Here is a 19,295-nt window from a genome sequence, read left to right as displayed (position 1 = left end):
AGAGATGCGTTACCTTGACTACAGAGTGTGAACAGGGAAATGAGTTGGTAACTTGCGTGTTGAGAGGATGGTGTGGGCAACACCAAGTAAGTTTGACTGATATAGAAAAAAAAGGTCGAAGGCCTTAGCCAGCTTACCAACTTGACCTGCAGGTGCACGGAACTCCATCCAGACGGGATGCCATATTTCCAATAATGAATAAAAAGAGTGTTCCAGCTCTTAAAACATCTTGAAATTTTATTGGTGCTTTTCCATAAATAAATCAGTGCGGTAAAAACTCCATAAGCAGTGTGCATGTAACCGTACAAGCGACACGTTTCGATCTCATACAGATCAAAATGCAAATTGTGCATGTCACTGTGATTTTTTTTCCTCAGACAGAATCTGACCGAGGAAAAAATTAGACATGTGCACAGCCCCATAGCATTACATGGGATTAGAGTGCGACCCAATGTTTTGTTGGATCACACTGGGACCGATATTACAGCCGTCTGTGCGAGTCTTTTATGTAAACTAGATGGAGGCCCAATGCTATCGCATCGGGAGGGCGGTAATGTCATGATGGGGGCAGGCTTTTCAGCATTGAGAATCTCTCTCCCTCTCCCCCATGTGCTCACCCACCAATCCACTCTCTCTTTCCCCATGTGCTGACTTCTCCGTCTATGCTCTCTTCTTTGACCTGTCTACCCCATGTGCTATCCCCCTTGTCTGCTGTCTCTCTCCTTCCTGTGTTGTGTTCTCCCCTCATGCGTTGTCCCGTTTGAGCTGTCTCTCCCCTGTACTCTGTCTCTCTCACTCCTTTGTCTGACCGTGTACAGAACATACCACAGCTCCTGGGCAGGGGAGGAAGCAAAAGACAGTACTGACATTACAGCAGGTGATCGCAGAGGATACATTTTGTGAAGTAAAATATTGTTTAAAAGCAGTCAGTGAAATATTTTACCTCACAAAATGAATCCTCTGTTATCCCCTGCTGTAATGTCAGTATTGTCTTTTGCTTCCTCCCCTGCCCAGGAGATGTGGTATGCTCCGTACATGGTGAGACACAGAAAATTTTTAAAATGAACTTTCGTTCATGGGAAAACCCCTTTAATGTGACCGGCTTCTTCTGCCTGTAGACATGTCACGCATCTGCCTCCGGGATCAGCCGAATGATTCACTGCACCTGCACGGAATTCGCGCAGGTGCAGTGCAACGATGTTCCGTTGGTGGTACCGCGCAAGAGGCTGCGTGAGTGTGAGAGTGTGTGTGTGAGAGTGTGAGTGTGAATGTATGAGTCTGAGTGTGTGAGTGTGAATGTGAGTCTGATTGTGAGTGTGAGTGTGTGAGGTGCATACGGCGTATAGAGTGTGTGTGGTGCGACGGTGTTCCGCTGGTGGTACCGCGCAATATGTTGGTACCAGCAGCAGTTTCCATATTGAGACACCCATCACTTGGGTGTCCCAATATGGCGGTCAGTGAACTTCCTCCGCTTGGAATTTTGGGATACGATGACATCTGGACAGAACAGGAAATGAAAACATTACAAGGCAATTATATAAATAGATATAGTCGTGCACACAGGTGGTGTCAAAACTCATCATCATCTACCTGCTTCAGTCTTAGTCCAGAAGCCAAATTAGGAGCCACATAAGCAAAAGGTAAAGTGAGAAATTTGTTTTGTCCCCAATAATAACAAGTGTGTTGTGGTGGGGCTATAGCATTACTGCCAAATATTAACAGCCTAATTAAAATATTCTGTAATTATTGGGATAATCTCTATTTTAATCCAAATAGCATTACTCTCTACTTTCTAAACACTACAAGAAATCTTCACATTTAATAAGGAAAATTATGTAAAACAATGTTTATTATGAAAATTTATTTTTTTTATTAATATTTTGTGTATCAATATTATGAATTTACCTTTATATGAGAAAGATACATCTATGTACTATTAAAAAATTCAGATTAAAGTGAATAATTTCAGCACTATATGTATTAATTATGCGTTTTCATTGAATTTTGAAATGGTAGAGTTCGCATATTAGTCAAATGCTGGATCCTCTGAGGCCTTATTAACCCACTTGAGCTTTGTGTGATGTGTCACATCTTCTTGGCACAGTCTTGAAGAGTATCGGTGTCTGCTGTAGAGAAGCTTCTTACCAAATGCCGGAGGTTAGTTGAAGAAGGAACGTGCCACAGATTAATGTCAATGAGTCCAGTAGGTGGTACATCTCACAGTTATGGCCTGTAGGCCACAAGGACAGTGTAATTTGCAGCAGAATAATTGTAAAACCTTTTTTTATTATTAATGATTATTAAGATTTGTTTTTATTGTCTTATCTTTTCCCTCGTCAAAACGCTTTGAAGTTGTAAATTTAGTATACTAGCTAGGTGGGCTCCCTGAATGGGTTTGAAGGCCTATGGTATGCAATTAAATGCCTTGGCATTGAGTCTGAAGGACATTGGCAGATGTCCAGATAGCATTTTCCCCACTCGAGACATTTAATTGAAACCATAGGGAAGAAAAAAAGGCTGTTGGCAAAAGAAAAAAAAAGAACCCACAGGCAGGTTTTTTTCACTATTGGATTGGAGCAGACAAGGCAACAAAGCTGATAAAACAGGATTAGTAAAGCAGTTTATTTGGATGTCACACACTAGATGACATTCTCTACAGAGATGGAGATGGGAAGGATTAACTTGCAGAGCATGAAGATGTAAAAGACAATAAGCCTCTATTAACTCTTTTAAAGCTGCAGACTTAATGTATAATAATGTTTGATCTACAAGGACCACATGCAACGTGATTGACAGTGGTGTCATTGTATGGTCATATAATGAGAACATTCACAAAAGGCTCAAGCCAAACATGTGTCTTTGTAAAGTCAATTGCATGATTTTAAACTGTAATCAGGAGACCAAAGAACATGTCACGGAGGGATGAAACAGCATCTCTAGACATGGGGTACAGTATATTAAAGCGGATCTGTTATCAAACTAAGCTACATAAGAGCAGCTTGGTATATGGACAGCTTGCTTATTAGCCAAAATAGCATTAAAATAAATAATAATAATAATAATAATAATAATAATAATAAATACTGTCTTATTTAGCTAATAGAAGCGGCCACAGAATACTCCAGACCCACTGTTTGTGATTTTGTGTGGACAGTGCACCCATCTCCTGCCCCCTGACCAACACAGTGATTGAAGGGATGCTGTGTATACGGATCCGTCAGTCACTGCCATTGACAAAGAGCTCTGCTAATGTATACATGAATCCACCGTAATGCCAAAAGTGTTTAATCATACAGGACTTTCCCATTATAAAACCTCAACTTTTCCCTAAAAGTCAAATTGAGTAATCAAATAAATAATTAAAAACAGCTCTAGCTATCAAGACAGAACGCAATGATCCAGTACTTACATAAATATCTCACGGTAGTCCCACATTCGAGATCCACCACTATGAGCCAGACTGCGTGTGTATGGCCAACATCTAAATGTCCTTGCTATAATATTGGAAAAAATGGATTTTCTATGCTGATGCACAAGCCTAAGGCCAGAAATAATATTAAAAAAATGATTGCTCACCTATATAACCTTCGTCCAATGTTAGGAAGACTTGGACCTGCGTTTATGTCCAATAGGTCAAACAGCCTACCATGAAGCAAACATTAGGACCAAAACTTGTTGAAAAGCCTGAAGGTCTCCATAGTAAATAGTTACAAAATAGTTACAAAATTTACATACGGAAATTAATGGGTAATTAATCCAACAAGCTTATATCTAATATATATATGACTTGAAATCTTTCTCTGTAACTTTTGATACTTTTGTTTTTAGCCCAGCCAGCTTGCAAATGAACCCTAACACCTGGAGGCCAACATTAGTCAGCATAGTGCACATCTATGTGGAGTGGAAGTGCCACTTGTCATAGGGATCAATGATTTCTGACAGCCTCATAATTCATTGCTTTTAAGCAGTTTACAACTGGTAAAATACCACAGTCACTCACAACTCTGCTGTGCCAAAGCATCATTTATGCTCAGTGTTGAAGTGTAATTGAACTCTGTTCTCCTTTTATGTGCATTTTTTTTTCTACAAGGTCATAGAATAAAGTCAAAATAGAAATAGAAATGGTAACATCAGAATTATTTCTTTCTGCTATACGGGAACTATTCACAATCTATCTGCCTCCCGTCTGCCTCATACTGTTCTTATCCCAGCATCTTCTCTGGTTTAAAACGCAATGTTTTTCATCCTTCTACACAAATGGATCAAAAGATTCAAAATCACAACAGAAAGCTGAATATAAGAAGTTCACTTTAATGCAGTAGTTTTGTTAGTTTTTGAGAATAACATTTAGAAGCTATGCATTAAAATGTTTCTGTGTCGAACACTGAGAAACAAAAATAAAAAGCAGAGTTATAAATGTGATTCATTTTTAGGTATCGTTACTGCTTTTGTTTATGTTTATATCATTGTGAGATTGCTTCCTCCTTCTTTTATGAGTCCTGCAGCATCATAAAGCTCGCACAGAATTAATCAATTTTTTCTTCAGGTTATTGCTATATTTAATACCATGCAGCTCAGTTTTTTGTTTTACATGTGTATAGAATTGCTTGTAAGTATTTGTTTCCATTAAATAAAGTAGGCAATGACAAGTATACAGAATGTTAAAGTGTTTCATGAAAACATGTACATCACAGGAGTAAACTCAATTATAAAACACACTAGATTCATGTCTTGGCCAAAGTAGTATTTTCACACTATGACACTACCCTCCATCACTGAAGTTTAAGGCTACTTTCACATTAGCGTTTTTTAGCGCAGTGCTTTGTGCACAATAGAAACGCATGCAAAAAACGCATCATACGTTTTGCTTGCATTTGCGTTTTTTAGGCGCAAGCATTTTAACCAGTTTCAAGCCATGTTAACTCTTAAAACGCTTGCATTTTGTAACGCAGGCGGGCACAGGTCCATGCTCACGCCTGTGTTCCCATAGACTGTAATGCGTTATTTTGTCGCATTCCGTGCGCAAGCGTTATTTCACGCCGTTGGACGGACCCAAAAATGCAACTGGTTGCATCTGGCGCACCTAGGCGCACACCTTTAAAAAATGCATGCGCACGAAAACGCATACGAACGCGTGCAAATGCTAGACCATGTGCACGCCATGTTAAACATAGGTGGGCATGACGCATGCGCATGTACGAGCATGATGCGTTGCGCAAAAAACGCTAATGTGAAACCAGCCTAAGATGACTGTTCATTATTCATCTAGTAGTCCTTTATTTCATTATTCACCACCATTCTAATTTATGCAGGGGCTTGGTATAAAATGTAAAAACAAATAATTTTCTTTTTTTGTTTAATTCCTAAATGATGACCCCTCCCCGTTAATTGTGCAATAGGTAACTGCCAATCCTTGTTAGTCCCCAGAAACAGTTTAATCTTCTCAGTTTCTAGGATGAGCCTTCTCTTTAATGTCATTACCTATTTAGGCCCTTGCTCTCAGTTTTGCTCTCACTAAGGTGGAGGTGTTGCCCATTGTCCCCCTTGAAGACATGTGCATGGCTGTAATGCATTATGATGTTTGTGTGTTTAATGATCTGTATTGTTATGTGTTGAGGTTGTGTTCTGCCCAGCAGCAGAGAGTTAATAGGGAGAGATAGGATTAACAGTTGGTACTAGCCCAAAATGGGAGGGGCTAGGTAGGAGACAGTGGAGAGTTTCCTTTCAGAACGTAGAGCTGGAACCTAGCCTGCAACAGAAGCAGACCTACGGTCTGACTAGTCAGCAGAGCCACATGAAGTGGGTGTCCCTGAAGTGAGAGGAGACAAAGGCAACAGATCGCGTTATCCATTATAGAGACCAGGAAAAGTGATAGAAGGAATGAATGATTCTCTGGAGACAGGATCTGAGGCAGAAAGGCTAGTGGGACGGTTCTGAGTTTCCAAGTCAAAGAGATAATGAAACAGATCAGAACAGGGAATATGAGGCAGAGAGTGCCCCAACCGGTAGTTCTGAGACAATGGCAAGCAGAGAAGCTACGTGACGACCATAGTGTTATGAATAGCTCTCCTAAAGGGAAAAGTATGCAAAACCGCAGTTGAAGTACAGAACTTTCACTTACTGGACTGTAGTGCCGTTATTGGAAATGAGGAAAGCTCCCGAGATAAAGTGCTGGGTTGTGTGAAGGCACAGGAACTAACTGAGGCAGGATCAAGTGAGTCTAGGAAGGAAAAAGAGAATGTGTGTGAAGATATCCTATCTTTTAAAAGAAATTATACACCCTCTATCTGCTCTACATACTTCCCAATTTATTGTTAAGTAAAAGACAGTTTATTTTTGAGTGGTGGTCTCACTCATTGAACTCTACAACATCTGGTCCTGGCCAGATGAAATCAACTAAATCATGTGGTCTGCAATGGCGTACCGCCCCCACAGCTAAAGTCCACACACCTAGTTAGGACCTCCACTTTTATGTAGCATGCCAGGGTATGAAGCGCGAGTACCTCGCTCACGGCATGTATGGAGTTAAAAAGCAAGTCCGTGGGCGGTGCACACAACTACTTTGCCGCATAAAGGTTGCACTACCCATGTGTACTTGGTTTGAACAGTAATTTTCAGCATTTTCTCCTTAACCATCACTCTTTTTGTAGGTCTTCTTCTTAAGCCTCATAAAACCTTCTCTCCCTCTCCTCTTCTTCTCAGTTTGTAGAGAACAATCAAAGATAGTAAGTGACAGTCACTGGTCGTGAGAAGATGTGATCTTAGCAAAGACCACATTGAATATAATCGAAATGAAAAGAAATCTTGTCAGGATCAGGGGAGCATTTCTTAAAACGGACACTTTATTTTTATTAAGAATAAAGAACTAATTGAATGACAGATCTCTTACATATATAAGTTCTTTAAAAAATTAGTATTTTTTGACCTTTGAGATCTTACATGTATGTCCTTTTATCTCATTCATATATGGGTGATGCTGATAGAGAATATTTTCACTATTCTACTAAAAGAAAAGCTGTACATGAAATTTGAACTATATATTTTCCTTCTAAGTCAATGGGGAAATCAGCCACCTCTCAGTTCATGCCGAGGCCCAAAATTAAGTTGTTGCTTTTTCTAACAGTACTACAATTTAAAAAATGAATTGTTTTCTGGTCACTGAAAGCAGCATAATTTTCAGTGCCGGATTTATTAGGTGCATTTTTTGTATCAATGACCTTTGAAAATAGTAGTTTATTGAACAGAATTGAATTAAATAATTGTCAAACTGATTTCCTCCAAAATTAACAAGGTTTAGTTCTGTATGGGAAGGGAGTTGTAAAACTCGGTAAAATAATCTATAAAATGTAACCAAATCTCCATGGACTCAGAACTGATCGAGTATTTATGTACCGTTCAGAACAGCTCATAAAACTTCATTCACTTTGACTCTCAAGGGCCGTTTCTGTACTAAATTGGAGCCAATGGATGAAGCTTACAAATGAAATGTATCTTTTCTAGAAAGTGACAACAAATATTCTCTGAACCCTTTTGACAACTTCCTTCTAGAAAATGAATAGGATTGTGTTGGCAAATGTTTGTGCTGTTTGATAACCATACATGTCCATAGCTATAGTATCAGTCCAACCGAAGCACTAGTATTAAAAATAGGACATTCCAGTTGGGAATCCAATTCACATATTTTACATTGTGGTGCAGGAGCTATAACTTCTAGCATTAGTAATCATATCTTCTAATGAATATACTGATCTGCACATGGCAGCCCACCATCCTCTTTGGATGTCGGTCTGCGTCCAGCTACAGTATCCCACAAAAGTGAGTGCACCCCTGGCATTTTTGTAAATATTTTATCACTTTTTCATGGGACAACACTGAAGATATTACACTTTGGTACAATGTAAAGTAGTCAGTGTACAGCTTGTAAAACAGTGTAAATTTGGTGTGCCCTCTAAATAATTCAACACACAGCCATTAACGTTTGGCAACAAAAGAGAGTACACCCCTAAGTGAAAATGGACAAATTCTGCCCAATTAGCCATTTTACCTCATTGGTGTCATGTGACTCATAGTGTTATAATGTCTCAGGTGTGAATGGGGAGCAGGTGGGTTACATTTGGTATTATCGCTCTCATACTCTCTCATACTGGTCACTGGAAGTTCAACACAGCACCTCATAGCAAAGAACTCTCTGAGGATCTGAAAAAAAGAATTGTTGCTCTACATAAAGATGGCCTAGGCTATACAAAATTGCCAACTCTCTGACACTGAAGTACTGCACATTGACTAAGACCATACAGTGGTTTAAAAAGACAGGTTTCACTCAGAACTGACCTCACCATGGTCAACCAAAGAAGTTGAGTTCATATACTCAGTGATGTCATTTTGGCTGCAGCAGTGATGTGCCCTGTCGATCACTGAACTCTGTGCTTGTGCCATTTTCATCAGTAGATGTAGTGGAAAACCCCTCTAAATTAATGTTTTGTGAAGATAATTGGTGTGTTTGAATTTCCATTGTATTATGTATCTTACACTGTGATAAATCTTTATTACCTATGGTAGATTTTAGCAAGAAACCATAATTACAATTTTTGTTAGCTTGCACTTTAATAGTAAAAAAACAACAGTTTATCATGTTGCTAATAAACAGCTGAAATAAATTCCAATGCAGATCAGGCAATATGTACACTAAAGGCAATATCTTATGTATTATCCTCTATTAATGAAAGTAAAATGTACAGTTAGGTCCAGAAATATTTGGACAGTGACACAAATTTTGAGCATTTTAGTGGTTAACCAAAACACATTCAAGATACAGTTATATACTCAATATGGTCTTAAAGGGTTGGTCAGGTTTAAATTGATAAGTCTGCAGTGACTCTGTGTGACTGCAGACACATATATTCCCCCAGCGCAGGCACTGTGTGCTGCAAAGAATTGTCCGTTTCTGAGCCAGATCCATGCATGCGTATGAGTTAGTCATACTTCTGTCCAGAGCCAGTCTAGTGGTCGCAGCCTTGATCCATACACTTGTGTAGACAGAGGCCGTGCCCACGGGACATCCTAGTCACTAGACTGGGTGGAGCCTCAATCAACACAAGTGCATGGAGTCAGGCCAGCTCTGGCTGGGTGTATGCATAATGCTTACATCAGCACCATTCCCGTCTCAGAAACTGACAAATCCTCACAGTTAGTGCGCTGTGGGATTCCGAAGTCTGCATGCAGTCACATGTAGTGACTGCAGACTTGTAAATTTGGACCAGACAACCTATTTAAAGTGCAGACTCTCAGCTTTAATGTGAGGGTATTCACATCCTAATTGGTGTAAGGGTTAAAGATTTAAAGCTCTTTAATATGTAGTCTGTTTTTTCAAGGGACCATTAGTAATTGGTCAATTGTCTCAAAAATTCTTCAATGAACTGCATGGGCTTTTCTCTTGTTAATCCATCATCAATTAAGCAGGTACAATGTTTGGAGCTGATCCCAGGTGCTACATTTGCATTCAAAGCTGTTGCTGTGAACCCACAATATGCGGTTAAACAAGCTCTCAATGGAAATGAAACAGACTATCATTAAGGTGGAGTAAAAATAAGAAATCCAGCAGAGTGATAGCTGTAGTGTTAGTAAGTGGACAAATCAACATGTTTGTATATTCAGCAGAAGAAAAAAAAAAGATTGTACTGGTGATCTTGGGAACTCAAAAAGGCCTGGACACCCACGGAAAACAACAGTTGTGGATGTTATCAGAATCCTTTCCATAGGGAAGAAAAACTCCTTTACAATATTCACCCAAGTAAGAAAAAAAGCTATCCAGGAAGTAATATGCAAATTGCCTCTTCAGAAAGAAAGAGGACTTTTACTCTACAGCGCCACCTATTGGTAGTAGCGATCCTACAAGTCACAATCAACCCTTTAACGAGTCTTGTAGTATGACTTAGGATACAAGCCAAATCAGAATCTCAATTTGCAGACACGGTGTTTCGAGCTGTTGGCTCTCGTCAGTGCAAAGTATGAGATCTGATTTGGCAAGGTGAGAGGCTCTGGACTAGGGTCTAAGAAGTAAGGTTTCTCCTTGCGGAGAGTGACATGCCAGCAGTGGCTTGTCAAGGTATCCAGGAAGTAGGTATTTCAGTATCTAAATCTACCATAAAAAGAAGACTTCATAATATTACATAGGGTTCACCACAAGATTCATATCATTAAGCAGCCTTAAAAATAGAAAGCCCAGATTAGGCTTTGCCAAAAAACATCTAAGAACCCAGCCCAGTCCTGGAAAATCATTCCCTGGACAGGTGAAATGAAGATCATCCTGTATCAAAATAATGGGAAGGAAAAAAATGTATAGCGAAGCCATAGAACAGGGCTCACATACTGATCCCTCGAACTAGGTGCACCCTAGGCTATCCCTGTCCCTCAGATGACTCTGGATGGGGGAGACACCAGGGTTTCCTACCTTGTTAAGCTCCTATCTTAACTCTTAACTGTTCCCTCCATCACCCAGGGAGGTATGAGACCGAAGTGTATCGGAAAACGCTAACCAGACAGACAGGGGTAAACAGGCAGGGATAAAAGAAAACTTTAATCACATAAATACACTCACAAAACAACAGAGTGGAAATGGGGGCGGAATAGGAGACCCAAACCAAATGGGAGAGGATGAGGATAAAAACGCACACCAACTCCATGCAAAAATCTCTTTAAAAACTCTCCAACCACCTACTCCAAATAATGAACTTTTCCTTCGACTCCAAACCAGGTAGTGGTAAACAATCACTGGCAGTTCCCAAGTGCCAGTGGCAAGCATATACAGTATATCATAAAAGTGAGTACACCCCTACATTCTTGTAAATATTTTATTCTATATTTTCATGGGACAACACTGAAGATATGATACAATGTAGAGTAGTCAGTGTACAGCTTGTATAACAGTGTAAATTTTTTTTGCCCACAAAATAACTCCAGACACAGCAATGTCTAAACCTCTGACAACAAAAGTGAGTACATCCCTAAGTAAAAATGGCCAAATTGTGCCCAATTAGCAATTTTTCCTCCCCAGTGTCTTGACTCATTAGTGTTACAAGGTCTTAGGTGTGAGTGGGGAGAAGGTGTGTTAAATTTGGTGTTATTGTTCTCACACTTTTTCATACTGGTCATTGGAAGTTCAACATAGCACCTCATGGCAAAGATCTCTCTGAGGATCTGAAAAAAAAAGAATTGTTACTCTGCATAAAGATTGCCTAGAATATACAAAGTTGCTGACACTGATCTACTGCACAGTGACTAAGACCTTACAGTGGTTTAGCAAGATAGGCTTCACTCAGAACTTACAGTGGTTTAGCAAGATAGGCTTCACTCAGAACTGACCTCATCATGGTCAACCAAAGAAGTTGAGTTCATATCCAGAGGTTATCTTTTCTAATTAGATGTATGAATGCTGACAGCATTTCTGCAGAGGTTAAAAGGCTGGGAATCACCCTGTCAGTGCTCAGACCATAGGCCACACACTGCATCAAATTGGTCTGCATGTCTATTGTCCGACAAGGAAGACTCTTCTAAAAGTGATACACAAAAAAGACACAAACAGTTTGGTGAAGACAAGCAGACTAATGACATGGATTACTGGAACCATGTGGTCTGATGAGACCAAGATAAACTTATTTGGTACAGATGATGTCAAGTGTGTGTGACGACAACCAGGTGAGGAGTACACAGACAAGTGTGTCTTGCCTACAGTCAAGCATGGTGGTGGGAGTGTCATGGTATGGGACTGCATGAGTGCCGCCATCTGTGGGAATCAGATCCTATGGAGCTTTTTTTTTTTACTTCGTGCGCTGCTTAACATATTGCACAATTACTGCTGTATTAAAGATCAATGTTTTTATTCCCAACGCGTTTCAAAGCATGAACTGCTTCTTCCTCAGGGGAAGACATACATCGGATATGACCTTATTTGCGCTCCTTTGTTCATATAGTATAGAATATTGAGCCATCTGTGGGAAGTTACAGGTCATTCAGGGAACCATGAATGCAAATATGTACTGTGACATACTGAAACAGATCATAATCCCCTCCATTCAGAAACTGGGCAGCAAGGCAGTATTTCAACATGATAACGACCCCAAACACACCTTCATGTAGAACACTGCCTTGGTACAGAAACTGATGGTAAAGGTGCTGGACTGATCAAGAATGTCTCCACACTTAAACCCTAAAGCATCTGTGGGGTATCCTCAACTGGAAGTTGGAGGAGAGCAAGATCTCTACCATCCACCAGCTCTGTTATGTCATCATGGAGGAGAGGAAGAGAATTCCTTTGGCAACATGTGAAGCTCTATTGAACTTCATGCCCAAGAGAGTTAAGGCAGTGTGTGAAAATAATGGTGGCCAAACAAAATATTGACACTTTGGGCACAATGTGGCCAATTTTAATTAGTGTTGTACTCACTTTTGTTGCCAGCGGTTTAGACATTAATGGCTGTGTTGAGTTATTTAGAGGGCACACCAAATTTACACTGTTATGCATTGCATCAAAGTGTCATATCTTCAGTGTTTTCCCATGAAAAGATATAATAAAATATTTACAAAAATGTGATGGGTGTATTCACTTTTGTGAGATACTGTATATATGCATGGGGTCTCTTTTCCACCTGCCACCTCTTGGGACACCCGTTAAATGCTAATTAATCTTTCTGTATTACTACCTCTCTGCACTTTACTGTTTTATATTTCTTCTGTACTGCATTCTTTCTTTCATGTTGATCTATATTTGGCTATTTGTCACACTGTGACAGTCTTCGGTAAGGAAGGTGGGCCTCAAACTGTCCATGGAACAGTGACTCTATCCCTGTCCCGGAGGCATTCTTGAAGGTAGAGAGGCCTAAGTCTCTGATCTTACTATGCTCCTGTTAAACTCTGATCTGTCTCCTCCCCCAATACATGAGGCATGGGACAGAAATGTAAGGTAAACAAGACACAAAGACAAAATAGGGATAACAGAAAACCTTGATAATAAAAAAGCACTAACCAACAATAAGGCAATAAGGAGGAAGAAAGGGACAGGGAGGAATAAACTAAATGGGAACAGGGACCAGGAGATAAACACAAACACGTACTGTAGCAAACCATAGAACACTACTACAACAACTCTACTCCACCAACTTAACTTTAGCACACACCACAGGAAGACAAATCTTTCACAGACAGGGACAAGGTCAGACAAGTTTTTATAGGAAGAGGTAATGACCAAATCAGAAGCAGCTGAAATGAAGCTGCATGTTTCTGACCAGCATAGAAAGGGTTGTTAACCTTTCCAGCACCAGAAGAGAAACTAAATCTATTTAAAATAGGACTCAAACCACACCATCTCTAAAGAAAACCTGCAGTTCATTACCCTACTCCAGGTCTTCCAGGGGTACATGACACCTCCGTGACACTATGAGTTCTTACATTGCTTTGGCTATGTTAAGTGTATGGGAAAATGTATTACTACTTGTAGATTTTTATGTATGTTCCCATTGGAATTTATTTTAGGTGGTTGGGGTGTAGTTGGTTTATTATGGCCTATACTACAAATCCTATGTCTCCATTTCTTTGGGATTTTTAATTGCTTGTAAAATATTTCATTGTCCATTTAGAATGTCTTTGCATGGTTTGATAATAATTATTATTTCTATAAGAGCATTTTTTTCTGTAACATATAGTTTTTGATACATACTGTTTTTTGTACTTGTGTATTGTCAATGTTTTCCAATGTGTTAGCAGCAGCGCCCTTTTTAGTGACGGCGGGCACAAACATTTTTTATTTTACTATATCCTACAAAAGCCATCATGAGTCAATATAGGGTCATAAGGAAATCAACTTTCTCCAGGAAGCAGTCCAAGTCAATATTCTTTGTTGTGCTGTTGATTTAGCTTATTAATCATCTATTAGAGGTCTCAGCCTTTGAGATTGGTTATCGTTGGTAGACTTGAGATCAACCTCAAATAAGCCTGACACTTAAGAATGTGACATGATAGTTGACCGACAAATAATACACTAGATATGAGTGAACTAAATCTGCTTTGAGTTAAAAAAAATCAGATTCCTTGCAATCTATTTTTTTGTCATTCAATTCACTTTAATCCAGCAACTTGGCATACAAGCAGCTTTATTTTAGGGTTGGGGAAGGGTTAAAAATATACTTATAATTCTATATATATATATTATATACAGGTGCCTCTCACAAAATTAGAATATCATCAAAAAGTTAATTCATATGAGTTATTCAATACAAGAAGTGAAACTCATATATTATATAGAGTCATTACAAACAGAGTGATCTATTTCAAGTGTTTATTTCTGTTAATGTTGATGATTATGGCTTACAGCCAATGAAAAACCAAAAGTCATTATCTTAGGTGCCAAGTCCTGCCAGAGAATGAAATTTCCATCTCATTAAAGCTTGCTCTAAAATTTCCTGGTAGATGACTACACTGTATTTGGTCTTGATAAAATATAGCGAACCTACACCAGCAGATGACATGGCTCCTCAAACCATCACTGATTGTGGAAACTTCACACTAGAGCTCAAGCAGGTTGGATTGTGTGCCTCTCCACTCTTCCTCCAGACCTTGATTTCCAAATGAAATGCAAAATATACTTTCATCTGAAAACACCTTGGACTACTGAGCAACAGTCCAAAAAAAAGTCCAGTTCTTTTTCTCCTTGGCCCAGGTAAGACACTTCTGGTGTTGTCTATTGGTCATGAGTGGCTTGACACAAGGATTGTGACACTTGTAGCCCATGTCCTGGATACATCTGTGTGTGGTGGCTCTTGAAGCAATGACTCCAGCAGCAGTTCTCGCCTTGTGAATCTCCCCCAAAATTTTTAATGGTCTTAACAATCTTTTTAAAGGCTGTAGTTATCCCGGTTGCTTGCGCACCTTTTTCTACCACACTTTTTCCTTCCACTCAACTTTCCATTAATATGCTTGGATACAGCACTCTGTGAACAGCCAGCTTCTTTATCAATGACCTTTTGTGGCTTACCCTCCTTGTGGAGTGTGTCAATGACTGACTTCTGGACATCTGCCAAATCAGCAGTCTTCTCCATGATTGTGGAGTCTTACTGAAACTGACTAAGGGACCTTTTTAAATGCTTAGGAAGCCTTTGCAGATTTTTTTTTAAATTATTCTAATTTATTGAGATAATGACCTTTGCGTTTTCATTGGCTGTAAACCATAATCATCAACATTAACAGAAAACACTTGAAATAGATCATTCGGTTTGTAATGACTCTATATAATATATAATTTTCACTTGTTTTTATTGAAGAACTGAAATAAATTAACTTTTTGATTATATTCTTATTTTGTGAGAAGCACCTGTGCTATAATTTTTTCCTCACACTTTATGTTTCTGGGGTCGTGAGAGACCTTAAAGAATACTAGATGTGTATTTCCTGAAGGAAGTACAGATAGTGGTTTGAAATGGTGCCCGGGCTGCCCTTTTAAGAGAAACTTGCCTGCTGCCCCAGCAAGACTTTCAGCTCAGGATCTGTTTTAACTGTGGGGCCTCTCAGGGTCTGATTTGGTGGGCGGGGCCCATCAGGGTCCGATTTGGTGGGCGGGGCCCCTCAGGGTCTGATTTGGTGGGCGGGACCCCTCAGGGTCTGATTTGGTGGGTGGGGCCCCTCAGGGTCCGATTTGGTGGGCAGGGCCCCTCAGGGTCTGATTTGGTGGGCAGGGCCCCTCAGGGTCCAATTTGGTGGGTGGGGCCACTCTGGGTCTAATTTGGTGGGCGGGGCCCTTCAGGGTCCGATTTGGTGGGTGGGGCTACTCTGAGTCCGATTTGGTGGGAGGGGCCACTCTGGGTCCAATTTGGTGGGTGGCGCCCCTCAGGGTCCGATTTGGTAGGCGGGGCTCATCAGGGTCCAATTTTGTGGGCGGGGCCCCTCAGGGTCCGATTTGGTGGGCGGGGCCCCTCACAGTCCGATCTGGTGAGCGGGGCCACTCTGGGTCCGATTTGGTGGGCGGGGCCACTCTGGGTCCAATTTGGTGGGCGGGGCTCCTCAGGGGCCGATTTGGTGAGCGGAGCCCCTCAGGGTCCTATTTGGTGGGCGGAGCCCCTCAGGGTCCTATTTGGTGGGCGGGGCCACTCTGGGTCCGATTTGGAGGCCAGGGTGGTTCAGCCTCCGATTTGTAGGCCAGGGTCGATCAGCCTCCGATTTGGAGGCCTGGGTGGCTCAGCCTCTGATTTGGAGGCTGGGGTCAATCAGCCTCCAATTTAGAGCCTGGGGTCACTCAGCTTTCGATTTGGCGCGCCGGCCCTTTAAGACTCATTTCAGTGCGCCGGCCCTTTTAGAATCACTTTGGCGCGTCGGCCCTTTAAGAGCCAGTTTGGCTCACTGGGCTTCTAAATCCACTTTGGCGCACATTCTCTCTCAGGGGCATGCGTCATGTGATGAAGCTAGATTTACATTCGTGCTGTGGGTTTCGCTTTAAGAGCTGAAATTATCTGGCAGAAACTGTGTCCTGGAGGGGTCATGTGAAACATGCATTGGAGAACATATTTTGCATTGTCCATTTTATTAGGGCTAAGAATATCTGTGTTGTGTATGTATGAACTGGGTGCAAATACTACTGCTGTTCATATTATCTATACTATGATTTAAGAGCTCTGTAAATTAAAGGTCTTGTGTACCCATCTTACAGCATGATATGTAAGTGCATTGTTACACATCGTCTGGTTCATATGGTCTGATATATTTTTGGTTTTGTAGCCAGTTTTATTATATGATATGCACAATAAAATCAATACATTGTTCGCTTTATTTGGAGTTGCCAGTGGTTACTCTTGTAAAGGCTCTTTTACCTTATTGTGGGTCTGCCTAGCTATTAGCTTTATTATGTATCTAGTGGATGTGATATTTCTTATCTATCAGTTTTGGCAAAGAAAAATGTAGAACAAGGTCTAAACTAGCTGCAACTGAAAGAAGTTACTAAATCTCACTATATCGTGCGCTTTAGCTTCATTTTTGTTTCACATCAATTTTGTAAATTTCTTTTTGTCTATTTTTTCTACAGAGATCACCAGGACTGCAAATGAAGCTGCATTTTTCTAGCACAGAATATAACATGTGTGGAGCAGATTTTGGTACTGTGCAGCAGCTGGTGTTGTGAATCAGGCCGTGAACAATCAATACCGGCTACTTCACAACACCAGGGTTGTACCTCACCCTTGTCTTCATTTGGAAACATCCATGTCCAGGATTAACATCAAGTCTGAGATATGCATCAAAGTTGAATCTGGAGATATCATGATTTTCTTACAGATATACGACTGATATCACTGTTATGTAAATATACATCTATATTGTAAATGTTTATGAATTTTTTACTATTAAAATATATGAAATACAGTATTTGTGCATATCAGAGCAACATAGATAAAAGTAAATGAGCACAACTATCTGATGCTGTCATACTGTTACATCGTACTGACCATTTTGTTATTTAATATGTAGCCTATTCTTTGCATGTATAGCAGATCAGTGGTGGTCCAGATCTTGAGCCCTCCACCAATCAGTCAAAAAATCAAAAATATTTGCAGCAGGCAGAAGCAATGTGCTCCTGCATGATCAAGCGTACGAGCTCCGCTCTATACACATGTTTTAGACTTACTATTGAACCTGCGAACACTTCTACATGGGTTTTGTGCTTCTGCCTGCTGAGCAGCACACCATAGGGAGTTTTTCTCTTGACCCCAACAATTTGCTGTACATGATTAGAAGGCACAAGATATTATCGTTCTGGAAATAGAAAACTTGATCAATGTGGCAGTCAGGTAGCTTTTTTTTCCACTGGTGAAGAATCTTCTTGACTACTTTACAATAAAGATGGCGCAAATACAGTAGATGATCCCACTCTGACAATTATCATTACCGTGTTACATATAATAACATTTTGAGCCCACTGATGTTGAGTTTAGGTGGGCTCTTTTAAGTAGATGCAATAGCATTTCTTACCTTAGGGCTATCACAACTCACCAATAAAAGACAGAGGTTGCAATGCTCCTCTACAGACATCATTACCACCATGAAAGGCATCTACAAGCTTTTAATTCAGTTTATGACTGGCTGACATATAATAAAACACCCAGCAGTTTCACACTGGCAACTTGGAAGGCGAAACTGCTAAGAAAAGCAAGCAGTGGCCCGTTTAACAGACAACCTCTCCACCCTCTGTCATGTATCCTTGGTACATTGTTGGCTTGGCTCACTTTTCCCAGCACCAGTGCTCCGATCTGTAGAAATCTATTCTGTAAAGTATGTATCATCTCTAATATATATCTAGTATCTGTTAATAGTCATACAAATGTTCCCTTAATATGAGTGAAAGCTAATTTGTATATTCTTCCCATGGAGAACTTCCCATAAGACAACATCATCAGTGAGTCTCCTTGAGGAGAGACAGTTTCACCTTATCGCTGCATCAGGGGCTTCTCAATCAACCAGCCAAACCTTGCTTTGCATTGATGAATAAACAGCCGTCTATTGGGCTTCTGGCTTGGCTAATATACTTTGTCATATGGCAAGGATACTTACACATCTATTTCCGATAAGTCTACCTGTAGTAGAGCTACCTATAGTATGGCTTTGCTAATAGCCTTTGTCATGTGGCAAGGATTGTTAAAGGGTTGATCGCTGATTTGCAGGTCTACCTATAGTAAGTTGGTCTTAATAACTCCATCCAAGAAGTGGTACTAGAAAATATTTCTGTCTTTTCTGGGACAGAGATAATTTGCATGTTTTCCAATAAAACATTGCCAATTAGAGATTACAGTATATTCCGCTGGTGTCCTTAAAAACAGCCAATTTCACCTCAAGAACGAACACCTGGAACATGTTTGTACGGCTGTCATCCACATTTCTGTAGGATGAAATGGCAAGGACAGATTCTTTTATTTAGTAAATCCCTAAATTATTTGTCATTTCTTTCTTTTTTTTTTTTAAGAAAAATGTGCTGTTTGATTTATTAGCTTATACACAATGGAGGCAGCTGTTGGCCAATATTTTGACGATTTGCATCCTATAAAAAAAACCTCAGTCCTAAAAGCATACGCTGTTCATACATTCATTAGGATCAGTCCCGCAAGTATAACGTATTATGTACTGTACGTGCCCCCGTGATCCTCGCCACTGAACTCAGAATGCCTCTGATGAAATATTTGAGCACCATTTACGGCGTTCAGAGTGGATTAATTGAAGGAAAAAATGAGGGTAAAGGAAATCACAGGACTGCCAGGCATGCTCTGGAG

At 40.2% G+C, this 19,295-nt stretch overlaps 1 long non-coding RNA gene across 1 annotated transcript in view; it reads left to right on the top strand.

The window, feature by feature from the left end:
* The window catches only part of LOC141084290 (uncharacterized), a 156,676-nt gene extending 138,140 nt beyond the window's left edge, over window positions 1-18,536 (top strand). The window contains exon 4 of the long non-coding RNA XR_012230968.1: window positions 17,063-18,536. This is a non-coding gene — a long non-coding RNA (uncharacterized lncRNA). The remainder of the gene's footprint in view (window positions 1-17,062) is intronic.
* Window positions 18,537-19,295: the final 759 nt, after the last annotated feature.

Source organism: Dendrobates tinctorius, unplaced genomic scaffold (genome assembly GCF_039654945.1).
Source record: "Dendrobates tinctorius isolate UK_male_01 unplaced genomic scaffold, ASM3965494v1 ptg000005l, whole genome shotgun sequence".
Lineage (NCBI taxonomy): Eukaryota > Metazoa > Chordata > Amphibia > Anura > Dendrobatidae > Dendrobates > Dendrobates tinctorius.
Note: the sequence above shows the minus strand (reverse complement) of the source record. Positions and strands in the feature narration are given on the sequence as shown.